Below are 12,071 nucleotides of genomic sequence, written 5' to 3'. Positions count from 1 at the left end.
TAGACACAGAGTATTGATTGGTGCATTTACAAACCTTTAGAGCTAGACAGAGTGCTGATTGGCGCATTTACAATCCTCTAGCTAGTCATAAAAGTTCTCCAAGTACCCACCAGATCAGCTAGATACAAAGTGCTGAATGGTGCATCCACAAACCCTGAGCTAGACACAGGGTGCTGATTGGTGCATTTACAATCCTCTAGCTAGACATAAAAATTCTCCAAGTACCCACCAGATCAGCTAGATACAAAGTGCTGATTGGTGCATCCACAAACCGGGAGCTAGACACAGAGTGCTGATTAGTGCATACACAATCCTCCAGCTAGACATAAAAGTTCTCCGAGTCCTCACTTGACTCAGGAGCCCAGCTGGCTTCACCTAGTGGATCTGTGCCAGGGCTGCAGGCGGAGCTGCCCACTAGTCCCGCGCGCCGCGCCTGCACTCCTCAGCCCTTGGGCGGTCGATGGGACCGGGTGCAGCAGAGCAGGGGGTGGTGCCCCTGGGGGAGGCTCGGGCTACTGGGGAGGCTCAGGCCACTCGGGAGCCCACTGCCGGGGGTGGGGGGGTCTCTGGCATGGTGGGCTGCAGGTCCCCAGCCCTGCCCCGCGGGAAGATGGCTGAGGCCAGGCGAGAATTCCAGCGCGGTGCGGACAGGCCGGCAGTGCTGGGGGACCCGGCGCTCCTCCGCAGCTGCTGGCACGGGTGCTAAGCCCCTCACTGCTCCGGCCGGGCGCTCCAAGTGCCGGGCCGCGGAGCCCACGCCCACCTGGAACTTGTGCTGGCCTGCGAGCGCTGCAGCCCTGTTTCCCGCCCGCGCCTCTCCCTCCACACCTCCCCACAAGCAGAGAGAGCCGGCTGCGGTCTCAGCCAGCCCAGAGAGGGGCTCCCACAGTGCAGCGGCGGGCTGAAGGGCTCCTCAAGCGTGGTCAGAGCCAACGCCTAGGCCGAGGAGGTGCCGAGAGCGAGCGAGGGCTGCTAGAACATTGTCACCTCTCAGTAGGACGGCTCACAATTACATAAGCCAGAGCAAGTAAAAGTACTCAGCTCAACATCTGGCCTTAGCAGACCTCAAACCTTATTTAAATACCAATGTTCTGGCAAATAGTTGATTTGAATATGTTCAAAGGGGAGAAGAACAGATCCTGTAACAGTAAACCTTCTTTGCAAAGAGAAATAGTTCCTTTACATAAAGAGCAAAGAACCAGTTCCTTATTTGGAGTTTTGAGGACTGTGGTAGGCAGAAAAGGGGCCCCCAAAGATGTTCATCATATACTAATCCCCAGAACCTGTGCTTATGTTGCCTTACAGGGAGATGGCATTATATCAAGGACCTGTAGATGGGAGATTACGCTGCATTACCCTGCTTGGTCTAATCTAATCACATCAATCCTGAAAAGCAGAGAATCTTTCCCAGCTTGGTGAGAGTATCAGTGTGATGGCAGAGAGACAAGGACTCAGCTGGACATTGCCGGCATTGAAACTGGAGAAGGGGGCATGAGCCTAGGAACATGGGCAGCCTCTAGAATCTAGAAAAGGCAAGGAGACCGATTCTCCCTTCAAGCCTCCAGAAAGGAATAGACACCTTGATCTCGGCCAGTGAGACCCATAAGGGACCTCTGACCTACAGAATTCAAAGAGAATAAATGTGTGTGGCTTTAGCTGCTAAGTTTGTGGCTGTTACAGCAGCAATAGAAGTAATCTTGTAGTATTTCTGTTAGAGACTGACAATGAGCAAATAGAACAGTCACACTTGAAACCACTGAACTAGGAGGAAGAAACTCGGAAACTTAAGAGTATTAACCAGACATGGCCTCAAAAAATGGAAAGCTCTCTGGACACGGTGGCTCACAGCTGTAATCACAGCATTTTGAGAGACTCAGGCCGTAGGATCGCTTGAGGCCAGGACTTCGAGACCAGCCTGGGCAACATAGTAAGACTCGTGTCTCTCCAAAAAATAAAATTTTTAAAAAAAATTTAGCCAGGCGTGGTGGCACATGCCTGTAGCCCTAGCTACTCAAGAAGCTGAGGCAAGAGAATCACTTCAGCCTAGGAGTTGGAGGTTACAGTGAGCTATGATTGCACCACTGCACTCTAGCCTGGGTGACAGAGAAAGACCCTGTCTCTAAAAAAAAAAGAACAAATAAAACTTGAAAGTTGTATTTGATTCTGCTTACAGAAATAGAGAACAGACACTATTATAGAATAAGCAACTCATTATCATGAAAAACACTTTACAGGAAGAACAATAAAATCTTAATACACAGTATCACCAAGGATCCCCTACCTATACTACTTAACAAGCTGGTACTAGGGGAAAGGCCATAGTAACAAAATCCTTTCACAGAAACTTTCTGCAGACTTCCTTTAACTGATGGCTACTCCAAACCTGCAGCTCTCTGATCACTCCCTTTCTTTTTTCTCTCTCTCTTTCTTTTCTTTAATTCTCTCCTCTTTCTCTCTTTCTTTCTTTCTTTTTTTTTTCTTTGTAGAGGCAGGAGTCTTGCTTTCTTGCTCAGGCTGGTCTCAAACTCCTGGGATCAAGCGATCCTCCCATCTCAGCCTCTGAGAGTGCTGGGATTACAGGCATGAGCCACTGCACCCAGCCTCCACTTTTTCTTAAGATAACATTGACAATAAGGTAATAAGCCCTAGTGGTGTGTGGACACACACACACTCACATTCAGAGTCCCAATTTGTTGACCTGCATGAGACCATAAACTGTGCTAAGAGGAAAAAAAAAATGTCCACAGAAAGACTGATTTTAAAAGATGAACTCCAAAAGAGCATAATGACCAAACGGAAGCTCAAAATCAGGAACACACCTAGGAATCTTTTTAAGGATAGACTAAAGAAACTAAAGTAGCTGAGAGTGCAGAACGCAGCCACGCAGGCACACTAGTAGAACCCTCCAAGTGTAGGAGAGGCTAAGTGATGCATCGCTTTTCAGATGAGAAATCAGAATCACTAAGCACAGAATCGGCCCACATGAAGACAGCCAGCTAAGTGCAGAAGCCTCACCTGCCACGGTCGGAGTTCACTCACGATGCCATGCTGCCTGGACAGCTCATCTCATAACTCCAGCACGCCAGGCCTGGAGCTTCCAGCCTGCACCCATGAGAGCTCCATGACACTCCTTTCTTTATTGGAGCTACATGTTTCTTTTTTTGTTTTGGGGGGGTTTATTTGGAACAAGCCTGGGGGGGGAAAAAAACCTTTCCCTTGAAGGAGCTCACTAGACGTAAGAATTGTGAAGGAGGAATGGTGAACCTGTAAAAGTTGATCGTATTTACCCAGGAGAATTACATTTGTGTGTAATGTACAGTGAAGACTGCCCAATAACAATGTCATCTTTAAACCTGCCAAGCATAATAGCTAAAAATCAAATGAAGGAAGAATGTAACATTCTTAGTCACAGAGACTAGAACTTTTTTACAGAGGGAAGCCAATCAAGATGAACAGAGGGGCTTGAAGCCGTGTTTGCAAAGGTCTTACACAGGACTGGGGACACCGCATGATGAAGATTACTGGGGGAAGGGAATAGAGGGAAACTCCTCTTCCCTGCCATATCCTCACCGGGTGGGGCCTCTAACCCTAGATGCTCTAAAAAATTACAGGAAAGGGGAGGAAGGAAGTATACCAAACAGAAATACTAAGAAAGGTGCCAAAGGAAAACAGAAATCACACACACCATGAGGCAGAGATGGTGCTTTCTCTTTGCATCCAAGAAAGAATCGGTCATTTAGAAAACTCCTCACCAGCATGGATGCTTGTAAATAACAAACTGGAGGTGAAAATAACAGATGGTTTAAAAAAAAAAAAAAAAAAAAGCAGCTGCAAGAAGACTGATACCAAACTCCCTTATGTTGAAAGGTAGTAGTTACACACTGAACGTGTAGACAGAATTTGGCCCTGCTTGTGGCAGTGTGTAAACACCTAGCCACGTCCCCAGGGCACTGTGCGAGGAACCACAGAAGGCTATGAGCCTGGTCATCTTCTCTACTCTTTGAATCTCAATGAATCTCAATTTCCCAAGGGAAAAAATAGCTTCACTAAAGGAAAGCAGGTTATTTCAGGGCTGAAAGTAAGGACCAAGGTTTTTTATTTCTAAACATACAAAGATAAACATCCCCAAAGAGAGAGTAACAATAAAGGGCTGATTCTTCTTAGTTAAGCTTTTCAGCTGTCTGCTAAAGAGAGTCTACTGGCCAGGGCAAAAACAACCTGAATGTGTTCTCAACCTTCTTTTTAATTTAATAAGGGAATTTCATTTAACTTATGTTACAACTCTTTTGCCACACGTGTAGAATTACGCAACATTAGGAACTGAACAGATCTTTGGAGCGCATTCAATCCCCTCTTACTTCTCAACCTAACAACTGAGGCCCAAAGTGGTCACATGGGCTGAATTAGTATGTTCATCTACATTTCCCTTTATCACTGAACTTAACTCTTCTGGGTGTGCATTGACTAGGCTTAGACTTTAAAATCCTTGAGTAGCCAGTGACTATTTATTTGGCAGAAGCATTCTGAATCAGGAACAGGTAAGGGCAGGAAAGGCAACGGGTGCTCACTGCTATGTCCAATGGGAAGATTCCACAAAGTATGGCGACCTCGGGTTCAAAAAAGCATTTTGTGTGGCCTCTGCTCTCTTTCTAGGATTCCGCAGACACTGCGGGAATGTCTTCACAGGCACCGTTTATTGGAAATGTTAAGGAATAGTCCTGATACCTCTTCCAGGTCACTCCTCACCTACCCCATGCTCCTAAAGAAAGGAAATCAATGCTGAGAAGAGCCAGGAGCCCTAAAACACAGAGAATTAATAAGAGTGAAATGTAAAATCCAGCCCAGACTGGATTCCTATCATGTCAAACTTAAAAGGTGACATGAGAAAGGGAACCCCTCATTCCAAAGGACATATGTCACTTAGATTCTCCCAGCTGGGGATGGTAGGAGGGAACGGGGCCACACCAACCTGCTCCCTACCACATTCCAAGGTGAAGCTGGGTGTGAGCACACAGTGGGCTCCAGGGAGGAACAGATGCCCAGTGGCCATCAATTCTCTTCCTGTATCATTGCTATAAACAAAGCAGGCAGGCACTCGTTATCAACTGTTACCAACTGTTCCTGTGGGACCACAGATAAGATGTGAGGTCCAGCTTTGCCACTGCTGCCTGCTGGTGAGACTTTGAGAAAGTCTCTCCACCTCTCTCCACCTCGGTGACCTCAGCTAGAAAGAGGAGGGCCCTCCCTGCAGTGCCCCTGGGTATCTGTGAAGCCCTCTCGGCTTCGGTTGGAAAGAAGGTGCTGGCTAGTACAGGGCATACTCATCAGCCTTAACCACTACTCACAGCCCAACCCACACTGGCTCTGGACCTAGACCACCTGGCTTCAAATCCTTGCTCTGCCACTGAGTAGCTGTTTGTAACCTTAGCTAGATTTCCTGACCTCATGATGTTATGGTCTCTCCATGTATAAACTGGGAATAACAACAGAATCTACCTCATTGTTGAGTGAAATACCTGTAGGACAAAAGAAGCATTTGCAGTAATGCCAGTCGGAGAAGGTGGATTTTTTTCATCGCCATCATTCCTATTTTCTTGTCCACCCTTTCTTGATGTTTCTCCACCAAGACATATAATAAAATCTCTACGGTGATCACCAACATAACACACTCCCATGAGGGGACCCAGACACAGAAAAGACCCAAAACGAATAGAGTGGAAGGCTTTTCTGTGTAGGATACTTATAATAATAATTTTTAAAAAACATTTTACCAGCATGACAGGACTTATAAGCAGTCTATGCACCGAACTACAACATTAAAGCATGAAGTTCAAACAGGAGTGGGTGGGTAGCACACGTTCCCTCAAGGGCCAGCCACAAAAATCACAAAGGGATGCAAATAAGTGAGGCTGTTATTATTCTAGGGATAACCTTGAAGTGCTGACATTTTAAAAAGTAAACCTATTGCAAACACCAGTAGTTAACTCTTACTAGTAACAGAAGTACTTGGGTGTAACTCACTCCTGAGTTCACTTCGTCAGGAAATAGAGTGGAGAAATATTCCTTAGCCATTGCAGGGAGCCGCCCGAGCAAGGGTCAACGTCCAGCAGGCATTAATGCCAGCCTGGCAGTAAAGGTGACAAAGAGACAGTGCTAGTTTACAAGACAAACTGCTCCCACCAAACCCAGCCACAATAGCTTATAACCTTTGCCTGTCCTGATTTTTAAGACTGGGCAGAGTCCCGAGAGGAAAGCCCTGTTCCCATTCCAGAAGATTGTGTGTTTAGACAAGAGAACTGTGGGATTTTGAACAAATCAAGTGATTCCTCCAACCCCTCCCATGCACACACATAGCACTGCAGATATGACAAAGTCAGGGAAGGATGCACTTAATTGTGGCAATGAAAAAAATAAATACAACAGTCCAAATGGGCAAACACACAGCTCGAGTCCAAACTCCTCTAGTTGAGAACGTGGTTACAGTGCTAAGGCTCCTGGGACCCACCTTGGCAGCTTTCCAAGAGCTATTAGTTTGTATTAACACACAGTAAGAGAAGGTCTGATAAATTAAAAGTGAGATAATTTAGGAGGACATCTTTATACCCAGCACCAGCCCAGTGCACAGCACATGGCAGATGCTGGATAAATGCTCATCAGCAGCCAGCATCAGTCACAACTGTGGATGTTGACATAGGATATAAAACAGTATAGGGATATGGCTTAGATTAGAGACTTTAAGGGTTGGAGAGATCGTTACTTAATTTCAAAGAGAAATTTGAAAGTGTAGCCATCTTCTGGCTACTAAGAGTGATTCCATACTTCAAAGCAATTATTAACTTTAAAGGCAGCCTGGTAAAACTTGCACTGACAAGTCCCAAATGCTTATTTATTTCTCACCCTATCTTCTCAATTGTCACCCAGATAGCAATCTCCCCGTATAAAATTATTTCCTCCCTTTTCTCAAGTATCATCTGGATTATAGTAATCAAAACTACCCATAAACCTGTTCACCTGACACCAGTACCCTTCCCCAAATTTTGAAACTCACCATAGGAAACCCCCAAAGACAAAGCTAACAGCACACACTTTCCTGAGGCCTGTTATAACAACATCAACACAGAATGCCACCCCCAACCACTCCTCCTCCATGCCTCCTAGGGCCAGGAGCCCATGACACACAAGGAGGAAGGAAGACAATGAGTCCCTATTGCGCTTAAAGCCTCTTGAGAAAGAGCAGAGCAGTCACCTGTCTGTATGACCCAGGGAAGGAGAGGACATAAACTTTCCAACCCAGATCTTACAGATGACTGCTCTTTGCAGTTTTCTACACATCTCTGCAGGGTACACTAGTCACTGCCTGTCCCCTGCCAAAATTAATCCAGGGATGTCTCTGTAGTGACTTAGATCCTGAGACACATGGAACATTAGGGAAAAGTTGTCTCAAATGTCAGAGTTACAACTAGAATGGTTCCTGGGAACTCATACTTCCAAAGGCCTCCCCGTCAGCTAGGGTAAAAGGGGAGTCTAGCATTTCAATGCTTTTGGAGGACAGCTGGGCAGAAGGTGGGTTGGTTATTTTAAAACAAACAAAAAAAATTGAATGGGATGAGAGATTATGTGAATTCCTGTGATCTCTTGAGGTCCCTTCCAGCTTCCAGATTCTACCAAAGAACATGTCATTTGCATGTACATATGCACACACCTCTTTATAAAAATGTATACAGATGTGGGCATATATATAAATGAGTACTATATTCACACTTCCAAACATAAAGCACTTGAAGTGCACACTGCTGAGGAGATCCAAAAGCCCATGAGCTGCTCTGCAGCAGCAGTTGGAGCATACGGTTGCCACTGGCAGAACTGGGCAGAGCCCTCCACCCCTCCTGCCATTGCAGTACACCTTAAAACCAACTGGTGGCTGCTTGTGCAGGTGCAAACCCTGCAAAGCTCCAAACTAGGACTGCAGATTCCTTTCTCCTAATGACTCCAGTCACGAGTGTCCCAGAGTGAGGAAGGCAGGCTGAAACAAAGGAGGAGATGAAAGAAAAAGCCCAAACCCTATACCCAGGCAGAGGCACCCCAGCAGAGGCAGATGCCAGACAGAGGAACTTCCTTCTCCTCTTCTCCCAGCCCCTACAAAGGGTGAAACAGTCACGCTCTTGCCCCTCCTCCATCACCTTGCTTTTCAGGGCCTCTCCACATAAGGCTGACAACATGGGCATTTAAATGAGCATTTAAAAGCAGGGTGATGGAGGAGGACAAGAGGAAAAAACTAAACTGGAAAAAACTAAAAAGCTCTCTAGAAAGGAGAGCTTTGCGCTAGGCCGGGCACGGTGGGTCACTCCTGTAATCCCAGCACTTTGGGAAGCCGAGGCGGGTGGATCACCGGAGGTCAGGAGTTCGCGATCAGCGTGGCCAATAAGGTGAAACCTCATCTCTACTAAAAATGAAAAATTAGCCGGGTGTGGTGACGGGCGCCTGTAATCCCAGCTACTTGAGAGGCTGAGGCAGGAGAATCTCTTGAACCCGGGAAGCTGAGGTTGCAGTAAAGAGATCGCGCCATTGCACTCCAGACTGGGCAACAAGAGAAAAACTCCATCTTTAAAAAAAAAAAAAAAAAAAGACAGGAGAGCTTTGCTCTAATCTTTACTGCCAAATAAATCTGAGGATGCCCATCTCAGCCCTGAACAATAGCAACAAAAATAATTTATAGGAAAGCAGTGAGGACGGGGGGAGGGGGGTGAAAATTCATTCACCACAGATCTCAGATGCTTTGCCCTTCATGAAAAACTGTTCAGTGATTTTCTCGGAACAGACAAGGGAGTTCTGATGCAGCCACAAGGCTTAGGATGTGCAAGACACAGAGATTAACACTGGGGAGTCTCTTGGAGTAAAAACCAAGTTGATCAGGTCCTGACAATAAACTGGGGGTGGGGGTCAGTTCAACGACCTAGCTTCCCACTCGCATCTCCTTAGAATGAGATGCTACCTCTAACACTTTGGTCTGGGTGTATTTACAAGTGCGATGTTGCCATCCACCCGAACCCCACACACAACTGAGTTTGCCCCTTCCCAACTTCACAGACCCAGAAGTACTCATCTGCCCTAACTGGGCCGCCAGAGCCAGGTGCAGATAGCGGCGGCCGCCCGGGGCCGGGCCCGGCAGTCGGTCCCAGGAGGGCCGGGCCCTAGACCGAATCCATCCACATCGCCCGGTTCCCGCAGCCCTGAGAAGCCAAGCACCCCCTCTGTGCTCCAAACGCCTCTGGACAATGCAAGCGCCACCCCCTTCCCTCTTCGGCTCTTCCGCGCGGCGGCTACAAAACCGCGGCTTTGTGTGTGACAGCAAGTGTATACGCGAGCGTCCCTGGGCTCACACACCCCCTTGCACCCCGCCTGCTCGCCGCGCCAGGTCCAGGCACCAAGCGGGCGCACCGCGCGCGGGTCCACCAGGCTGAGAGCCGCGCTCCAGGCCTCTGGCCACCCCGCCACGGGGAGCAGGGGCTAACACCCACGCCTCCAATCCCGGCTGCGAGGGCAGCCGGGGAGAGCAGTGCGCGTAGCTCAACTGAGGCGAGGCAGGGGCCAGGGGCGCGAAAGAGCCACAGGCGAGAGCGGCGCCCACGACTCTCTAGCCCCGCCGCCCCCAACTTTGCGAGCCGAGGGCCCGGAGTCGGCCGGGAGTGGGCCGGGGCGGCTCACGACTCGGCAGGAAGTTCCCAGGGCCGCACTGAGCATGCTCTCGGGGAGTGTGTGCGCGGGTGTGGGCTCTGCGCTCCCTGCAGCCTCCCAGACCCCGCAGCAGCGCTGAGCGCGCCGGCGGGATCGCGGACCCGCGGGCCGTCCCCTAACAGCCGGGGCGCCCCCGGGCCTCCTGGATCCTCTGGCCCGGAGCGCCGGCCCGCCGCATCCCTCCTCCCTAGGGGCTCGGGGCCAGCCTCCCTCCTTCTTCCTTCCTCCCTACTGGCCCCTGGCCGAGCCCGCCCAGTGCGCCTGGGTCCCGAGGACCCCGGCCCGGCCCGGCCCAGCCCACGCCTGCGGCGTGACCCCCACCGGGCTCCTCCGCGGTCCGAGCGCCCATCTGCCATCCCTGGCCGCTCGCCTCCAGCCCGCGCAACCACAGCTTCCTTTGGACTGTCCCTAGGAATGCCTACAAGCCCCCTCGTCACGAGGCCTGGGGGGTTCAGCCTCCTCCGGGAGGGGCTGCCCGGGGCAGGTGGGCTCCTCAAGGCGCGTCTCCCGGCTGCACTCCGGCGTCCTGCAGAGCGGCCGGGGCCGGGGCACCCACGCAGGCGGCAGAGGAGCGACGGAAGGAAGCCCCCGATCGCGCCGACCCTGGTGCGAGCTCTCCTCGCCCGCGCCTGGTTCCCCGTGCCCCCCGCGGTCCCCTCTGTGCGCATCACCCCGCGGGGATGACGAGCTCCCTCCGACGCGATCACCCGGACCCGGCAGCTCTTACCTCCTTGTTGGGCAGCAGCAGCAGCCGGGAGCACCCGCCGGCCGCCGTGCCCACGCGGCCCGAGGCGCGAGGTCGCGACGCCCCGAGCCTGCGGCGCGGCTACCTGGGCTGGATCGCGCCCGGAGCCGCCGCCGCTGCCGCCGCGGGAGCCGCAGGGCCGCCTCCGAGCGGGCCGCGGCAGGGACGGTCTGCAAACTACCAGCCCTGGCGGGGCCGCGCGCGGCGCGTCCACACTCAGCCCCGAGACGCAGCAGAGACGCTCCTGTGGGAGCTCAGTGGACCAGGGCGGGAGTCCGTCCTCAATTTCTGGCAACCCTCCCCCAGCCGACCTCACCAACTTCTCCCCGCTTCTGGGCTCGCGGCTCTAGGAGGCAGAAATTCCGGCCGGGGCGTTTGGCAAACTCCCCGCCCCCGGCCGCGCGCTCAGCCAATTCGGAACGACCCAGCTTCTCAGGGGCCGTCGGCAAACTCTCAACCCTGTCTAGGAGGACTTCTCCCAGCCACTCTGTTCCGCAGCCCAAGGGGAGAGAAAGGAGCGAGCGGGACCTTCTGATCGCGGCCATAAATAATATTCTAACAAGGTGTGCAAATATTGATATGACGATGCATCCTCCGGAGTGGTGCAGTCCAAGCCCCAAAGGACAAGGGGCCTTCCAGCAGCGAAGCCCACTGATGGGGAGACTGTGGTCTCAACCATCTTAGAGGTGCAGGCAACTTTAACAAAACGCCCCGAGGCTCAGTTTCCTCTTTCGTAGAACGCATTACACAAAGCAGTATGTATACTGCCATTTGGTTTTTGTGACCTTGGGCAAGCCACTTAACCATTTGAATTCATCTTTATGAGCATAACAAATGCTGCTTCATGAGGTTATTGTGAAGATGATATGAAATATATGTGAAATACTTAGGGATATGTGGCACTTATAAATGAAATCCATTCTTTCTTCTCTGTCCTGCTCCCACTCCCGGATTTTAGGAACACTGTGGACGAGCTAGCTGAAAACTGCACTGCTGTAAATTCACAAATAAAACACATCCCGTGCCCTGAAGGCACCACAAAGAACATTGACTGACATGAGAGATTAAATCCAACCAAGCCCCAGTAGAGAGAATGCCATACATTTACATCGATAAGCATTATAGTTTCTTGTTAAGTAGTATCTGGAATGGAGGAAGAGTGGGCTATTGAGCTAGTGGTAGAATCCACAAGATCATAACCCCAGCAATTTCCAGACCCCATAACCAGTCACTACATCCAGACCTCATAAGGATTCATGTTCAGTTTCCCCTGATCTGTCCTGCAGGACTTCACCCCTACTTCGTTGTCCTCTCTGGGGTCTTATTTCTTGGACTTAGATCACCCCCACCCTACTACGCACCCTCCCCACCAGAGGCATTTACAAACTAGGATCATGGAATTTTTAGACCCTAGAAATGATTCAGTCCCTTTCCTTCATTTTGTGAGTGAGCTCATAGCTGGTTGAGGTCTCCTGACCCCAGGACCTTAATAGGGCATATCCACAGCCTCTCCTGCACTGAGCAAGCTCAGGGCTTTAGGCACCTTATGTCAATCCTGTCTTCAAATTTAGCTGGAGGAAATGGCTCTAAC

At 50.5% G+C, this 12,071-nt stretch overlaps 2 protein-coding genes across 6 annotated transcripts in view; both read right to left on the bottom strand.

Moving 5' to 3' along the window:
* LOC134737678 (putative proline-rich protein 21) overlaps positions 1-10,437 on the bottom strand; it is a 32,400-nt gene extending 21,963 nt beyond the window's left edge. Inside the window, exon 1 of the mRNA XM_063647392.1 lies at positions 35-10,437. The gene's annotated coding sequence lies outside the window, so the exon portion shown is untranslated. The remainder of the gene's footprint in view (positions 1-34) is intronic.
* Positions 1-11,463, bottom strand: part of MGAT5 (alpha-1,6-mannosylglycoprotein 6-beta-N-acetylglucosaminyltransferase) — a 339,082-nt gene extending 327,619 nt beyond the window's left edge. For 3 of the 5 annotated variants that reach the window (XM_063647391.1, XM_063647390.1, XM_054478911.2), the window contains exon 1: positions 10,463-11,367. The gene's annotated coding sequence lies outside the window, so the exon portion shown is untranslated. Of the gene's footprint in view, positions 1-10,462 lie in introns of all 5 variants that reach the window. The other 2 variants (XM_054478910.2, XM_054478915.1) reach the window with 2 other exon arrangements.
* Between the last annotated feature and the right edge of the window lie 608 nt (positions 11,464-12,071).

This window comes from Pongo pygmaeus, chromosome 11 (genome assembly GCF_028885625.2).
Source record: "Pongo pygmaeus isolate AG05252 chromosome 11, NHGRI_mPonPyg2-v2.0_pri, whole genome shotgun sequence".
Lineage (NCBI taxonomy): Eukaryota > Metazoa > Chordata > Mammalia > Primates > Hominidae > Pongo > Pongo pygmaeus.
This window is presented reverse-complemented; position numbering and strand designations above follow the sequence as displayed.